At 39.5% G+C, this 18,170-nt stretch overlaps 1 protein-coding gene across 32 annotated transcripts in view; it reads left to right on the top strand.

Moving 5' to 3' along the window:
- The window catches only part of Zbtb20 (zinc finger and BTB domain containing 20), a 758,948-nt gene that overhangs the window by 557,348 nt on the left and 183,430 nt on the right, over positions 1-18,170 (top strand). Inside the window, exon 1 of one of the 32 annotated variants that reach the window (XM_085685620.2) lies at positions 9,651-9,877. The exons of the other annotated variants lie outside the window; for them this stretch is intronic. The gene's annotated coding sequence lies outside the window, so the exon portion shown is untranslated. Of the gene's footprint in view, positions 1-9,650; positions 9,878-18,170 lie in introns of those variants that run through there. 32 annotated transcript variants of the gene reach the window in all.

Here is an 18,170-nt window from a genome sequence, read left to right on the forward strand (position 1 = left end):
GAACGCCTTCTCAAGTACCCCGCTTCCTCTTACTCCATTCCAAAGTCTCCATCAGCGTCTGCTTCCCCTACAAAGGAATGAATGGCACTTTAATGAAGCAATCGTTGTGATCTCTGGGAAGCAATTGAGTTGGTTCCCCAAACAACTCTGTCTACCTGTAGTCCTCTGCTCTTCACTTTTGAGGCTTTAGCCAAGTCATTTGGCTTGTCCTTTCCCTTCCCATGCTCTTTAGGCTCTTGTTCCACTCTGTACACTCCTCACCTCTAGAATTTACTCCTCTAAAGAGTCTTTTCTTATCCTATTCCCTATGCTGACATCATTGCACACTCTTTGTATCCCTCTGTATTTTGACTTTCATTAAGCAGTTTAATCGGTGTAGGTGTCTTATTTCCTTCACTCACAGCAAGAATTGTAAACATCTTCAGAGATCAGAGTTTATCTCTTAAGTATGGTGATGAATTCTCCAGAGTGTTTCTTTAGTAAATGTTCACTTACTTGTCTGGGACTCAATGGCCACTGAATTCTCTGCCCTTCATTTTTAAAATGACAGTTGTACATTATAAAGGAACTCATTGTATCTGTAGCCTGTGAGTACAAAGCAGGATATTGAGAATGTTGAAAGACTGGTGACACATTCAGGACTTATACTGAATGTTTGACTGAGAGGTCTTAGATCCAAAGAAAGTAACATATGTTGTCTGAACAGGCAAGAAATTTCAGACAGTGAACCTTGTTTACGACTCAGTGGAGAAAGGTGACTTTTTCTCATTGTTTTGTTTTATTTTATTTTTTAACAACTTGATTCAAGCAAGAGCTAACTGAAAAGGGGAACCTTAGTTGAGAAAACACCTCCATAAGATTGGCCTGAAGGCATGCCTGAATAAGTGTTTTCTTAATTGATGTGGGAGGGCCCAGACCGCTGTGGATGGTGCCACCGTGGACAGGTGGTCCTAAGGTGTTTAAGACAACTACTCAAGTAAGCCATGGGCTTCAATTAGTAGGCGCCATTCTACTACGGCCTCTGCTTCAGTTCCTGCCTTCAGCTTGCTGTCTTTAGTTACTTCCTTGAGCTCCTGCTTTGACTTCTCTCAGTGATAGAGTGTGACCTGAATGAAGACTGAAATAAACCCTTTCCTCCCTAAGTTGATTTAGTCATGGTGTTTTATCAAGGCTATAGAAACCCTGAGACAGTTGCCTAATATTGTTATACAATCCAAGTTAATTTCTATGTAAATGTAGCCACACATGGGCTGGAGTCTGAAGATGTAAGTACACAGTACGAACTAGTGTGACTAAATTAGCTGTCAGAGATTGACCTGAGAAACAAACATGTGTGCCACCACCTTACATTATTTAAAATGTTCCAGTGTGCTCCAGCTGTGGCAGCCTAGTGTTTAAGAATTATCAATAAATCTGTAAGAGAAGGAAGAGACCCAAAAGATATTCACTATGTTTATGAACTGTAGAAACTCAAGGTTCCAGAAGGACAGCAATTATGTAACAAAATCTCCTTCCAACCTTCTTTGAGCCCACCAAATAAACTCTGATGGAAACACACAGATTGCTGCAGGGAATTCGTGTCAGGGCTAAAGAAGACCTAGAATTAAATTTTACATCTTGTTCCAAATCATGGACTCTCTCCTTGAAAGTGTATTAAAGGCTTTCTTTTTTGCCATGAAGTAAAGAACCATTTTAGGAAGATGGTTTGGATTTAATATTTGAAGAGGCCATTATTTTAACTAGAAGGTTATTGCATGTACTCTAAAGTAACTGTGAAGACCCTCTTCTTCCAGCCCGATGAGTAGAAACAGACTACTGAGAAGTCCTTTTTATCCCCTGCCATGTGTTATTAATGACATGAACACTCTAACTGCACCATTGCTAATCACTACCTTCTTGCAAGGTAGGTATCAGTGCCTGCTTACAAGTGGGAATAGTTGATGCTTAAAGTGATAAGTGGCTCTTCCATAGTATACAGCTCGTAGTTGCTTTGGTAAACACTCTGGAGTCTTGAGTACCAAAGCTAGTCTTCTTAATCTCCATACACCGCTGCCTTCTAACTAAACAATGTAATGCATGTGAAAGCACTTTTACAAACTATAAAATGGAATACAAATGGTACTTTATGTGGGAGACAGCAAGTCTTGGGAAGGGCAATTTTCAAATCACCTTGAAGAAATAATGGCTTTTACCCTGCACACCCTAAAGGCTGTAACAGCTCTTTTAGTTATATGCAAAATCTGAGGATTATTCTTCTATGGTATCCAGAAGCAGAGAGTTTTATTCTTATTTGACTATGCTAGCCAAAAGCACAAATACTCAAAGAGGTTTTCCCCTTTTTCATATACAGGGATATATATCAGTAATGCCATGCCAAGGAGGAAGAAGCGATGTGAGAAGAATTGTTATATCTCAATATAGTATCAAATTCATAAGCCATTTCACTTTAGTTTTCTGACAGGGTTTCTTCATGACCACCATATGAAATAGGTAGTCATTCTTTTGAATTTATTGTTAGAGTAAAATTAGTTCCTAGAGATACTGTCTTCCATATTTTGATATTAAGTAATTCAGAATGAATGAGAGTGTCAATGTTGGAATATTTCACATAGCCGAGGGGTACCCTTCACATTGAAAGTCAGGTTTAAACAGCAGATAGGTAATGTTACTATTCTTAGGTATTTTGAGCTTTTTTTCAACAGTTTTGTTACTTATTTGTTTTAATAATTTAAAAAAATGACTCTAGTTGACAAATTTTGGTATTTCAAAAAGAAGGTAATAATGTGTCAGAAAACACCTAAGTGATTTAAATGAAATACTGTTTCTAAAGTTTTGGATGAAATGAGATTTAAATGATCATGTCTAAATTTTATTAATTTCTATAACCAAATTCACTAAGCCCAACTTCAGGTGGTCTTTCCCCAAGGATTAGAGGGGGAAACATATTCTTGGTCCTTTGAGCACAGAAGTGAGGCCCTGTGTTCCCTGTTCACCTAGCACAGTTCCAGAAACATGAACAGTGCTCAGTGCATAGTTGCTGCATGCAGTTTCTCTTGATTTTATGATGTTCCCCAGAATAAGAAGGAAGTGCTAAACCAATAGTATTTACCTATTTCCAGAGTTATTTTCATCCTTCCTCCCTCCCTCCCTCCACCCCCTCTGTTTTTCGAGACAGGGTTTCAGGGTTTCTCTGTGTAGCCTTGGTTGGTCACTCTACAGACCAGTCTGGCCTTGAACTCAGAGATCCACCTGCCTCTGCTTCCCAAGTGCTGGGATTAAAGGTGTGGCCTAACACAGAGAGCATTTTTACTCCCAATGGCAATTTTTGTATGGAATCTTTAAAGAATTCAAAGCTTTTGAGTTAAACTATTATAATAAGAAATTCCCCCTCAGAAAACAGTCATTGTTCTTGGTTTGATTTTGTTGTTACAATCCTTAGTTTCGCTTCGTCTTCAAAGTGTATCCTAGGTTAATATATAGTGAGATAAGCTTAGAGAATAGAAGTCCTTGGTTGTAAGTCTTTTTTTAATTATTACTATTCATGTTGCAAACCACTTCTTTCCTCAGAGAACTCATACTAGCTAAAAATTTTATGGTTGTCCCACTTTGATTCCCCATTGTTGTGATAAAACACTGACCCAAACTAACTTGTGGAGGAAAAAGTTTCTTTAGCTTTCAGCTCATCATGGAGAGAAGCCAGCAGGAACTGAAGCAGAGACCATGGAGGAATGCTGATGGCTGGCCTATTTCTCCTGGTTTGCTCAGCTCTTTTTCTTATATAGCCCAGGCCAAGCTGCCCAGGAGTGACTTCACCCAAAAGGGAGTAGGCCCTTCCACATCAACCAGCAATGAAGAAATGGCCACACTCATCTATCTGATTGAGGAAATTCCTAAACTGAGGTTCCCTGTTCCCAGCTGATATAGTTGGTACCGGGTCGACAAAAACCAACCAGCATAAATCACCTTAGAAATTATTCAGAAACTGAGCCAGGCAGTGGTGATGCTCACCTTTAATCCCAACACTTGGGAGGCAGAGGCAGGTGGATCTCTGTGAGCTCGAGGCCAGCTTGGTCTACAAGAACTAGTTCCAGGACAAGCTCCAAAGCTACAGAGAAACCGTGTCTCAAAAAAACCGAAAGGAAGGAAGGAAGGATGGAGGGAGGAAGGAAGGAAGGGAAGAAAGATTATTCAAAAACTGAAGTATAAAAAGGTAGGCCCTTTGTTCCAAGTTACAGAGAAGAGGCTGATACTTGCATCACTGCATGTAGTTCTGACTCCCCTATGTGACGTCCAGCACATTGGACCAGTTGTCCCTGTGTTTTCAGAGAAGCCTCATCCACACAGCATTGAATTAACAGGAGAAACCAACAGGACTCAGAAAAAAATTAGCTGTGTACATCTTTCTGGAGGTCAGATGTGTGAGGCTTGTTAATTTCTGGTTTTGTTATCAGCTGTGTTTCATACATATGTAATCCATGTATATGGCTCTTTTTACCGATCCGTTATCACTTTGCAGAATTGTAAGATTCCTGGGAACAGTTCCTGACAGGGAATGTGCTGGGATCTGTGCTTTAAATGACCTGTTAGTTTCCTCAGAATTACTACGTGGTCTTTGGGAGGGAGTTTGACTTTTTTTCTGAGTGGATGTGCTTCAAGCCACACCTGTGCACCTCACAGCGAGAGAAACATCAAGTAGGTAGAACACATGTAACTTTTGTGTACCACTCTGCTGGGCGGCAAATGAGATCATTGTTACAGGGCAAGCTTCTTTCCTTTTCATTCCACAAGCTAAATTCGTTGCTTTCATATGAAAAAGCCCTGCTCTTTCCCCACCTACATCCTCACTCCAGACACCCCAACACACTGATTTCCTCTGTGGAGTGGATTCCTCCCAAGTAAGGCTAATCCTGTCTCAGCTGATCACTCATATGGATACTCCTCGGCTCCACACCTTCCATCCATGGCAGACTTGGCCATTTTTATTCATTCCTGCCAAAATGCACTTAGGGGTCTTTATTATAGCTATGGTTGAGGTGGCATTTTAGTTTTACACCCTTAAAATTATGATTTATAGATTTTTCCCTAAATTGCATGTTGGACTAGAATTTCTCAAGCATATTTTCTGCTTAGACACAAATATTTCTTAAGACAAGGAAAAAAAATAGCCATGGTATCCAATATTCAAGCATCCATTTAACTCACCTTTTTTAGAGTCAACAGATGTACTTGATGTGTCATGTATTGAACATATGTGGCACTCAGTAATCAACTATAGACTAAAGTATGCCATGTAAAAGAAAAAGTCCTTTTTGTACCTTTCAATGAAATGAATATTAAATAGTCTGGTTTTTCCCCCAGAAATCTCTAGAGACAATCAAATGATAGTTAAATTGTGGGTGTTCCTTTTCTAGTGCTGATAGTTGATACCATAGCATAAATCCCAGAAGAGCTTTGTAGAACCTTTATGACATACATTACTTCATTTAATCTTTGTAACAGCCCTACAAAGTGAGCTGTTTGGTGGCTTTCCTGTTTTGTGCTTGTTTTGTTTCCCTGCTGGCATTGAAGGCAGTACTGTTACTCTAATGATGCAAGGTGGTTAGTTAAGCAGTTTGCTAGGAGTCACCTTGGCTCACAGTAAGTGACTTTAATAAGAGTTGTGCCCCTGTCTACCCATCGACATAGCCTTTTGTTTCTGTACCTACAAACAAAAATACATAGTCTGAGTTAATCTCTTAAGTAGTATTTTCATATGAATATCCTTTTGAAGTGTGTTGCAGGAACTAGCCAATCTATCACAGAGCACAGATTGTTTGGTCTGTTACATAAATGTCCTTTCCTTTTCCGTAGAATGGCCAGTTTTAATCAGAAGGGCAGGTTGAAGAATTTGTAGGGAGAAATGGGCAAATTCTTAAATAGAAATATGGTAATTACTCAACTGGGACATAATTTAAAAGAAAAATTGTATTTCTCCATTATTGTTAAGTATGTTATGTTCTAAGCAGACATTCACAAGTTCAATTCTGAGCTGCTATGCTTTACGTTTCCCCCCAGGAATTGTAAGTCACATGTGTAAATTACACATACACATAGAAAAGTGTTTGAGGACTGTTGTTAAAATGGGAGAGTGGCACCAGAAACCTTGATTTTAAATTTCATGGCTTTTGTACAATTAGAAGCTTCAACCTTAACATTACATTAACTTAGCTTTTTGTATTTAATTATAGATATTGGGTTAAAGCAATGGAAGTTAATATTTTAAGTCTCTATTAATGGTTATAATCAATTTTTTGTATTTTTTTACTGTAATAATGAAAAGGGCATTTAACCTAGACAGGAATTAAATCTGGGATTCTAAAGATTAGCATTAAATCTGATAATGTGTTTTCCTACTAGTCCCCAGAAACCAGGTAATACACTGCTATATCAAGAGCTTACAGGTAACAAGAATTTGAACATGTCCTAGGGTTCAATAGTCCTCTTTGAATCGGCACAGTAGCATCATGTTTTTAGTTTCACAGTGGGATAGATTTTAAGCAAATGAAGGTAGAGATTCAAAGATAAAAGGAATTGACATAAAAAACTAACTGAATTGCTTAATTTGTGAATTTAACCCTGGACCATGATTCTTCATTAGGGATATTTGCTATACTGATTCAGTACCAAGCACAGGGGGCAAATGGGACAGAAAGGGCACTAACTATTTTGAAGATGACACTAGAAATTTGGAGGGCTCTTAATAATTAGGTACTTAAGCTCACCTAGAGGAGTGATTAGTGTGTAGAAGTGGCGATGTGGCTCCAGGAACACAGATGTATTAGAATGGAACAAAACATCCAGCTTGCAGCATTCCAAGCCCCTGCAGCCTGCACAGTGATGTGGAAACATGGTTTCTGTTGCTTACTCGGCCTCCTGCAAGAGCCACTTTGGTCCCCATACACATGATCACTGTGGTACAGATATAGCCTGACCATGAGGGGCCTTGAGTCTGTCTCATATCTCTATTGCTAATAATTAGTTTCAGTTTCTCTCAAATCACAGTCCTGATTTTCCTACACTTCTTTTAATGAGTGAAATATCTTTCTCTCAAATACCTATGAATATTTATAATATATATTCTTTAAAAGCTTGTTTGCAAGCAAGAGAAGAGGAACATCCATAGCATAAGAGACATGGCAAACACATGGTAGGGTCTCATTAGGGCCTATGTAAACAAAGATGGGTGACTCATTGTTACTGATGTAGCTCATAGTCTCAGGAAGGCTATGAGGAACTGAGCGGGTGGATGTAGTCCAGTAAAGAGATAAGACCAAAAGTGATGCTAGAATGGTAAGGAGGAGGGGTAAGAGTCACCTCTGAAAAGCATCATGCATAACTATGGAAGGGTTAGTAAACAGCAAGGATGTAGCATCACGGGCAGAACCTTAGAGAGGAGTTTGTTCTGACCTTGCAGGTGACATGTGGTTAAAGCAGTGCCCTGTGTACCTGTTTCAGTGTCTACAAAACAGTTGTTGCTTATACCATAACATATGCTGAAAGTCAGCTATGCACTGTGTGCGTTTGGAAAACACAACATTATCACTTCTCTGTCACCAAAAATGGAGGAAAATTCACCTCATTAACCAGGTAATTCAGACCAAAATTCATTTCACTAACATATGCAAGAGACTGTGGACCTAAAATGCTGATGCATAAATTGTGTGAATAATGCCTCTGACCAAACTTTTGTCATAAGAATTAATATAGTCTGGCCATGGACTACCAGAATAATTGCAACTTCTCAAAATTACAATCTTCTGAAGCTAGGAGAGAGAAACTTAGAACTGGAAAAAGCCTGGACATTCATACATTAAGAAATGACAGAATGAAAAAGGAGAATTGTGCTTTTCAAATGTCAAAATTTAAAATGCTAATAAAATCCAATAAACAGAGTATTTACCATGGCTATGGCAACTAGCAAAGGTTAACTTGGGCAAGGACTGGAAAGTGTTAAAGGTACAGAGGAACAGCACAGGCTGAGACTCCGTCACTGGCATGTGCTCGCCTCAGTCATGAGGCAGCTTCTTTGAGCCTGCACCGACTGTAATGATTGTTTAGAAGAGATTTGCTTAGCACACATATTATTTCATAGCTGTGCCTTTTGTGCATAGCAGACGTTACATTTGACTCAAAGTGAGAAAACTGTTCTTAGGTTTAAGCAAGACTACCAGTTTGAAAAAGATGACAGAATGCTCAAATACAAGCAGGACCTGTCTCTACACATCTCAGACAGAAAGCAGAATATTCAAACATGTGTATCTTGCACTTAATTTAAACTGTGTGGTTGGTTACCTATCTCTCTGGCAATTCAGTATAAAGTTTTATTACTGTGAAATAGAATAGGGTAGGGATTTATGTCACACAAAAATGAATTTCCATGGATGGGAACACACATGAAATAATTTAAGTAAGCAGTATGTCAAATGAAAATTTAAGATGTTAGACCTGGTGGCACACAGTGAAGAAGCAAAAGAAGAGGTTTGTGTAATAGATGATAAATATATCACAGTGAGGAAAGAGAAAGGACCACGGTTGCTCCAGGAGGTTAGTACTAATGTTGAAGAATGTGAAAAAACATTGAAGCTGAATTTTAAGGCTAAGAAACCAAAGCAAATTATTAAATAGGGCAGTTTCATTTGTATATCGAAGAAAAATATATCACTTCAGTATGATAGTTCCAAAATGTTCCATTCCGTTCCAAAATGAACAACACTCTCAAAACTGGAATTTGGTGAGGTATAGCTGAGAGACACCTTTTTAAATTCTGACTCACAGAGGTTACCAAAGGACCATCTATGAGTTCCTTTTGCCTCACAGGACTCCTTTTTTTCCATTGATTCCTTTGATTTCAAATAGTGAGAACTGGCATGTAAAAACATTTGCTTCAATAGTGAAAGAATGGATCCAAGAACAGCCTCCCTTACAACCAGTATTATGGTTCTGTGTAGGCTTATAATAGATCTGTGGCTTTATAGAAGGGTATGAAAAATTCATATATATGTGTACGAAATTAAGAGTAGTAGATATTTGACACAGAGTTTAAGAATCCTGTTTTTAATATGCCTTCCACTTCTGTAGTCCTTAAGCTTAGACCAGAAATACTAAAAGCATTGTAAAGTGACTATAGGATTTTAATTAGCTAGTTTCAGTAAGAGGCACAGCAGAGGAGAAGAATAGTATAATGTCCTACTTTTCTTTCTATTGCTGTGATAGAACACTGTAACCAAAAGCAACTTGGGGAGGAAAGGGTTTCTTTGGCTTACATGTCCCAATCATAGTCCATCATTGAGGGAATCCAAAGCAGGAACTCAAGCATAGACCATGAAGGAATGCTCCTTAGTGGCTTGTTATCCATAGCTCACTGAGCTTGCTTTTCTCTACAGCCTAGGACCACCTGCCATGAGTGGTACCACCCATAGTGGACTAGGTCCTCCCACATCAGTCATTAATCAAGAAAATGTTCCACCTACAGGCCAGTCTGATGGGGCATTTTCACAATTGAACTTCCCTTTTCAAGATGACCATAGCTTGTGTCTAGTTGATGAGGAAACAAAACAAAACAAAACCTATCCCTCACCAGCATGGTAATTGCTTAGAAGTAATTAGAAGTGATACTTCGAAGTTGATGTCATACTCTGAGAAAAGAAGACATAGGGAGGAAGAAGAGCTGAGCCCTGGAAGGGCAGAAATTCTCCTGCTTTGGGACTTGAGCTTAAGGTGACTGCCAGATGCTGAGAAGTCCCAGACTACCCAGGACAGCACAAGTCATGCAGAACTCCAGCTCTACGGCAAGATCTTGGCTAGAGCTGCAGAGTCGGCAGTTCCCTTTGAACACATGGTAGGTCCTGATTCTGGGTAAGATGACTCAAGTAGAGGTTTCCGGGGGAAATTCCGGGGAATAATACTAGAACATTCCAATACTTGGGAAGTAGAGAGGATAGAGGAGTCAAAGAAAAGATGAGAGAGGATGAGAGAGAGAGGGGGGGGAGAAGAGGGAGAGGGAGAGGGAGAGGGAGAGGGAGAGGGAGAGGGAGAGGGAAAGGGAAAGGGAAAGGGAAAGGGAATGAATGAGGCACTGTTATTAAGGAACCAAAGGTTAACTCTCGGGCACAGCACTGGTAAGCTTAACTAAAACTGAAACTAGAAATACTCAGCTTGGACACAGAGAAGCTGATGCTGACACAGCATGCCCAATGTGCACTGTTCTGCTTGAGGTTACAGTTGGAACTGTGATCCCATAGTTGGTAGAATCCCAGTGTGAGTAAAAACTTGTTAATTTTTGTTTATATATTGTGTGTGAGAGAGTGTATGTGTGTGTGCTTGCATGCACACACGCTCAGTATGGGCATGTGCATGTAGGTGCAGGGTCCCAAGAGATCCAGAAGCCTTGGATCCACTGTGAGCTGGAGTTACAGAAGATTTATATGTGGATGGTGGAAACCAAATTTGAGTCCTCTACAAGAGCAGCAAATGCTCTTAATTGCTATGCTGTCTCTCCAGACCTGAAAGCCCTTTTTATACACTCCTAGTTCTTATCCTCTTTACTTGATATTGTTCTAAGTTTTAGAAACAATTCCACATATGCTTTTAGACTAGCTGTTGTTAGGAAGACGGTGCACAAAATATATTAGAGAGCTTTGGTGGGAACAATATATTTCAAAACCAAAAGAAAATGTAAAAAATAATTATCCTCTACCTACATGAAGTAAGTCAAAAAGCTGTGAAACTCTTTAATCAAAACTATTTTTATTGCCTGTAATTTCCAAACGAGCTATATTCTGTTTTGAATTCATTGAAATAGCTATAGAGTTTGAAAAGAATGAGTAAAAATACATTTATTGTACACAAAGCTCTTGCATATAAGTAAAAAAGTCAACACATGATTAAAGAAAAACATAGTGAGACTTAAATGGTCTCTTGTAAGAGAATCAGTATGTCTGGTTTGGGGGAGCTCTTACTTTAGCTAATATTAGATTCTGTTATATATAAACCTGGAGGGCTTAGTGGATTACCATAATAGAAGTTTCTGTTTTGCTCATGTAAAAACTCATCATGGATTCAGTTTGGCAGAGACTCAGTCATCTCTAGGACATAACTTCTATGGTCACCCTTAGTGTCACATCCAGACAGAAGACTAGAGAGGAAAAAAAAAAATCAAAAACAGAGACCTTCTTCTGAGCCAGACTCAAAGCAGTGTGTGTCATTCTACCAGTATCCCGTTGGCCAGAGTGTGGTCACAAGGCTCTGTGTTCATAGAAGGCTGGGGGAAGGAAGTTAGCTGCATGCTGAAGAGGAAAGGTAAAGATCTTCTGAATAATTAGTTAGCACTGGCTTAAAGGCCAGAACCCTTGAGTAGGACTGACTGCAGACAATAGAGAACATGAGGGTGCTACAGCATGGGAAGGGAGTAGTGGAAGAGAAGTCCACTCCAGCACCCACCCCCTTGGGCAGACAGTACTGTAGGGCCGTGCCAACTTTCATAGACGCTCCATACACCAGTGCTCTCTCCTCCGAGAATACCACCCAGTTTCAGAAAAGGGACTCTGCCATGCAGAAAAGTTTACTTAGCTGGATATTAAGTTTATTAAGGCAGAGACGAATCATGGGTTTTTACCCTAAAACACTCCTATTTCAGAGGTGAAGTGCCCCAGGGAGGTCCTAGAATTCACACAGTGAGTCATTGTTGAAACTAGAACAAACCCAGGCCTCTCAGCTTCTTCTCAGTGCTTTCTGTAATCAAAGTAAAAGGTTGGCATTTTTACCACAATTATGCAGAAATAACCATTGAATTTTGTCATAAATTAGTTTGGACTTATTTTAATTACTACCTTCAAATTAAAAGAAATCAGTCAGTGCTGTTATGAAATGTCTTTTAAGGATAAATAAATAGAAGACATACTTATTCTTAGGGGGACACATCATATATTCTATTCTTAAGAGCAGTATATATATATGCCTTCTTGTGTGTGGGGGGGATGTCTCTTAAAGACATTTAATGTCCACAAACAAGGATAGATGAAATCAACATATTATTGTTTTTCTTTTACCTAAATTTTAAAAGAAAAGAGAACAAAAGGCAAATGACAAGTGAGTTACATGGCTATAATTGGGTCAGTGTTATTTTTATTTTTATAAGATTTTAATTGGCATGGATGCTTAAATGTATATTAAAATGCATGTCACAGCTTTTATAAAAAATGTGACTTTAGAACACATTTTCTTTAGTGAGAATAATAAATTATCTTGGAGCTTATGAGTCTCCACTTTTAAAAAAAGATAATAGGGTCATTTTTTAATTAAAAGATAAAGAGAAGTACTCAGTGTCCAAGTTGTTAAAATCAGGATAATGTAAACAACAACAACAACAAAAAATTCAAAGGGAAAGACTCAACCCAGCTTCAGAATAATTGGCCCAAGGATACTTCTTCTAGAGACTGAGAAGGGCACCTTTGAGGAACCTGATATCACAGTGTAACAACATGCATTATCTACAACAAAGAAGTTCCCTACATTTACTCATTTCATTCTAATCGGGATTATGATTGTATTCTTCTATTAAACAATAGGTCTTTTGTATGTAATCATTCTCTTTTTGAAAATAATAAGAAAACTGGGTGGTCAGCCTCGATTATATGAAATAAACATACATAATAATAAATTAGAGCCCTGGGTAAATAACATATATATTCTTAAATGCAGTGCAGGTATATGCAACCTTACCTCAGCCTGTCAGCCTTGTCCATCTGTTTTTCATGAGGAAGATAGGCAACTATTTTTTACATCCTAGAGGCAATGACAAGATACTGCAAAGACCAGTAAAACATTTAGAAAACCCAGCTCTGAGACCACCTCCTACTGAATATCTAATGATCTGGCTGTTTCTGGTTGATGTCTGGTGGCAATATTCTCCAACCCTAAATACCAAAGAACCTTTACTTCTGCCCTCAGAAGCAGTTTGGAATTGCCTTATCTATGCACTGGCTTATGATAAACCAATGTTCCTGGGTTGAGGCCAGAAAGTTTGTCCACCCCAAGGACTGCTTGCCCTCCTGTGAGGCTCCAATCAGGTTCTTGGACCTGCCATCTAGTGGCCACTGCAGAAACAGGATGATCATAACATTTTGGACTTCACTTGAAAAGAATTTAAGTGGGGATGCAAAGACTCCGGACTCTCTCCGCTCTTTCAGCATAGCCCCCTCCTCCTTCATTAAACACACTGACGGTTTCATACAGCAGCTTCAGTCAGACCATTTGTTAGAGGCAAAAGAAAAACAGATTTTTCATGCAAAACGATACACTTCCCACCTGGAATAGGAAAGAGAGAAAAAGGAAGTCTTCCATTATTGCAGAAAGATCTGGAGTGGGAAAGGGAAGTGGGGAGGGGGAAGGGAACGTGGAGGAGCAGGCCGGTACTCTGTCAAGTAGCTCTACTTATGAGACTAATTCTTACAAACTGTGCACCCAACAGAGTAAACCTCTTATTTGCTTCTTTTCTCTGATCCCCTACATAGCTGTAATGTTCTGCTTGTTTTTCCCTGTCCTGTAAAGCACATAGGCATTTGATATTATACATAGTGTTTGCAAAGGAACAATTTGCAAATGAATTAAGCAGGTAATCATTAGAATAGAGGTCCTTGGAAGTGTGTATTACTATAACAAAACCCGGTAAGAGGCCAGTTTTGTTTCATTGTTTCTACTATGGTTCCTGCTTGTTAGTTCTCTTTTATCCAGGAATTCCTGAATAGAGTGGAGAAATGCATGGTGAGCTATCATTATTATTTATTACTCGTCAAAAAAACGAATATACAGAGCAAAGGCCAGTTTGCGAACTATTCCAGGCAGTCCACAGGACCTCATGCACTAATCTTCAGCAGGTCCTGTAAAATGTAAGACAGAATGAAGACAGATGGGTGAATGGTACTTATTCAATATCTTAAATATAGAACTCAGTTGTACAGGTGCGTCTTCAGATGTTATTTGAAAGAAGAGACAGAATATCTTGGCATTGTGTCATTTATTCATAAATATTATAAATTTTATATTATTTGAGAAACTATTCTAAATATACAAGGAGGTTTAAAAGAAGGTGTGAAAGCTGATTGATTTCCTCAAGTGAGACAAAGAACAAATTGAGAAGCGGTGACTGATAAGAAGAGAAAGAGAGAAAAACCAGGCCAGTGACAAAGCCAGGAAAATAAACACCAAGAGGATACATAAAGTTTGACAGACAGGAAATTGTATATTAAAAATAAATAGAAACTAAAAACCAAGGGGGAAGACGATCTTGGCAACTATGTTCTTAATATGCTAAGAATTGCCGAGAGAATCCAGGAGCAATAGTGGATGAACAACAATTTAATAAGGAAATTGCAGTGCCAGGAATTCCACATGGCAGAGGACTTAGTTCTGAGCTTGAAGAAGGTATTGATATAGCAGGAAGATTACTATGATTTGGGTACGACAGAAAGAAAGACAATAAAGGGGTAGAATTTGTCAGAATGTTGAAAACACACTGGGAGGAACCTAACCAGTAAAGGCACAGTAGGTTTGTTTTGATTTTTAGCATCTATAATATACCGACATTGTGTGCAGTTCTTATTGGTTGTACCAAAAAGGTTAAGCCATATCTCTGACCTAAAAAATTAAAAATATTTTCAAAATTAAAGAGAAGATTAGCAAACCTGAAGCAGCTGGTAATGAGAAGCAGCAGATATTAGGGATAGCAACACTTTGGAATCAGGAGAGGTGAGTGGACCTTACATAAGGCTGGGAGGGCTATGCTTGAAGAACTGGATTTAGAGAACAGGCAACGTTAATTTGATGAAATTCATCAAGACAAAAATTAGTAAGCTAGGGATGGAGTGACCATTGAGTGGGATGGATGCCAGTGGAAGAGTACAGTCTGCTGGTCAAGAAAATACTGGCTGGCTTCTTAGTAAGCTGTGGGCCATTCATTCTTGGAGTACTTAATGAGAGCATATTGTATTCCATTCCTGTAATGGAACTTATATTCCAATAAGAAAATAGAAACTGCCTCCCCAAAGAAAGAACAAAGCAACAATTGCATGGGGAAGACTCACTTCAGAAGGCAATGAATGCCACCGAACAGAGCAAGCTGTGGCAGTGAGGAGAGTGATGGACAGCTGGAGTAGTGATGAAGTCAAGTGGGTAGAGCAGGGAGATACTTGAAAATAGAATAGAGAGAAGAAAGGACGGAGTGGGTGTTTACAGCTGTGGACTCTAAGGAATTCCAGTTTGTAGACACCAGAAAGATGGAAAGTGAGATGGAGAGTTGAGGAGGGTTATAGAGGCTCAGGTTCCCATCAGCCCCCATCAGCCCCCTTGTTGCAGTCATCTCCTAGTGCTTAGCCTCTACTCACCAATCCAGTAAGTTTCTTGAGCTCTCTTGATCTGCCCTCTGTCCTACTCCAGTTCCTCATTGCTATGGTTGTAATTTTGACATTTTAATTACTAATAATTACAACTGCCCATAATCTCAATTACAGACATCCACTCTCCTGTTACCACCTAACATCTTCATAGCCCAATCTGTCTGTTAGCCCTATTGCAGCAATTTCTGAAGCCCACAGGCCCCTAATTTATTAATTTTGTCCATAGACTCTCATATTCTCACGTGATTACGTAGTTTAGATTCCGAATGATATGCATCTCACATACATCCTCCACTCTCACTACTCAGTGCTTTTCACTGTAGGGATCCTAACCTGCCCTGACGCAAACCTGCGTGCCAATTGACCATTGCTGGAATCAAAGCAAGCACATTGACACCTCTCCCTTAAATTTCATGAAAGCAGCAAGAGGCCATTGGTGCTGCCCACAGCACCTTTTCCCACATCTCTGCAAGAATATTTTGTGTCTTTCCTTTTTTCTGACTTCCAACACGTCCTTCCTCATGCCTTCCTTTCTCCTTCCCTGGGAAAGAAAAACAGTCAAAAAGGGACTTCACATGTACTTGCTCCCCAACAAACCCGCCCTCTTTGCATTAGTGTCCACTGCATTTTGTCCCTGCACCACAGACAAGCTGTGCACCCCTGCCTCAGTGTCCTCCCTGTGTGTTATACCCACCCCTCCCATACTCCTGAATAATGTTTCTGAAAAGGCCTGCTTCTTTCGCGTGCTTTATCCGTTTCCATATGACCACTAAATAATTCTTGTCATTGTACAGACATCTTGTATAATCTCGCCCTAAATATTCTCTTGGCACCCACCCTCTCTGACAGCTTATTGTCCCAGGTAGTTAGACATTTTCCAGAAATGTCTAAGATCTTCATGTACTCTAATACTGTTCTTTAATTTTCTCTTGGTCTTTCTCCTATTAGCTTTTTCTCCAATAAAAATAATGAATCTGGTCCCAGTGATTTCTATGTAGCTAAGTTCAGGGCCCAAATCACAGTCCCCTCTGTCCTCATCTTAGCCTTGTTTCACCCACCTCATTTCTTCTCCACAGAAGCATTTCCTGCACTTGGCTTTCAATTCATTCATACACTCCTTACTTCTCCCACTTCACAGGCCGCTCTCTCTCTCAATCTCTCGCATCTCCATGATGGAAACATCAAAGGGTCTTAGGACTCTGAACTACTTCCTTCCTTTTTCTGCAGTCACTCCCTAAATATTCATACTGGCTTCGGTCCTAGCTTGTGTCTCTAGTTCCCACTTTGTTCCTACTTAACTTTTCTGTTGCATGTCTGATGAGCATCTTAAAGTTAACATACTAGAATACATATTTTATCTAATAAATATGCAATAATTTACCTTGGTAAATGGTATCTCCATCCTTATAGTTGTTCAAATTGAAAAATATATTTTTCTGTCAGCCCTTCATTTCTGTTACAAATCCAACCAGCAAGCAAATGCTGTGGTTTTACCTTTAGCATACCTCCATATTCTTACCTTCTGCCTTCCTACTTCTGGCCTTAGCAGATCCAGGCCATGCTGTAAAGGAGGCTGCTCTACTATGTGCACTGTAATTACACTCGGGTCATGTCAGTTCTCTGCTCAGAACTCTCGCTGGTGGGAGGCTTAGCTCACTAGAACGAGAAGGCCAGATGAGCGCGGAACTCCACAGGCCTCTCTCCATTCGGTTCCCCATCGCCTCTTTATTCTCAGCTAGGGCTAAGTCCTTCTCTCCCTCTTCCCAGCCTCCCAGACATGTGTGCAGTGCAGATCCTTTGCATGTGCTTTTCTTGTTGTCTCAGATGTATTCCCTGAATAAAACTTGTTTGATCATCATTAGGTTTTACTGAATCTTCCCTTCAAAGCAAAGCCTTACACAGCCTGCACAATGCATCCAGACTCTGACCACTCACTCTGCAACTACCATGATTCAAACAGCTGCCTGGAAGCCCACCATTAGATTCATGGCACTTGAAGTTACTTCCTTTAAACATGTGCTTGATTTACAAAGTGATGTCCACTTGTAATGAACTGTAAGGCCCAGCATCATGAGACTTTTTTGTTTTGTTTATTTGTTTTGATTTTGGTCTGTTTTGCACTCCAAGGCATCTCCTGTGCCTAGAACTACACCACTGCATGCGTTGCTCAATAAATATTTTTAGATGAATTGTAGGAAGGGTAAGCCTTCCTTGCACTGAGTTGAAAGGAATTTTTATTAAATGCAAAAAATAATATTGTGGTCTGGGCCCCATGATTCTCCATGGCAAAATTTTGAGATTCTTCAAAATTAAGTTTGAAAAAAAGAGTACTTATGCAGGTTTATCTGGAACATTTGATAGGCTACTATTTCTGTTCAGTACCCAAAGCAGCAACATCCAAAGCATTTATTTTTCTTTTTCATTCAATAAATGTTTGTCAGGGATTATGGACACTCTAAACAAGGTGTACCATGTGTAAAGACTCAAAAACGTAGGAGAACATAATACGATGGGCCTTTGAAGGAAGTGACAGCAATGCTAGCCTGACCTGATGTAGAATAGGGATATGAGAAGGATTGGGAGAGATGTGAGGCCAGAAGTTGCCAGAATACAGGACATGTAATAACACACTGTCTCCCTTTACCACTGTGGAAGTTATTTATCAGATTAGATAAGAGTAGAACTCCAGCATACAGGAGGGCACGACTGGAAATTTCCCTAAGAAAGCATAGACTTAAA

This window comes from Myodes glareolus, chromosome 2, assembly GCF_982192425.1.
Source record: "Myodes glareolus chromosome 2, mMyoGla1.1, whole genome shotgun sequence".
Taxonomy (NCBI): Eukaryota; Metazoa; Chordata; class Mammalia; order Rodentia; family Cricetidae; genus Myodes; species Myodes glareolus.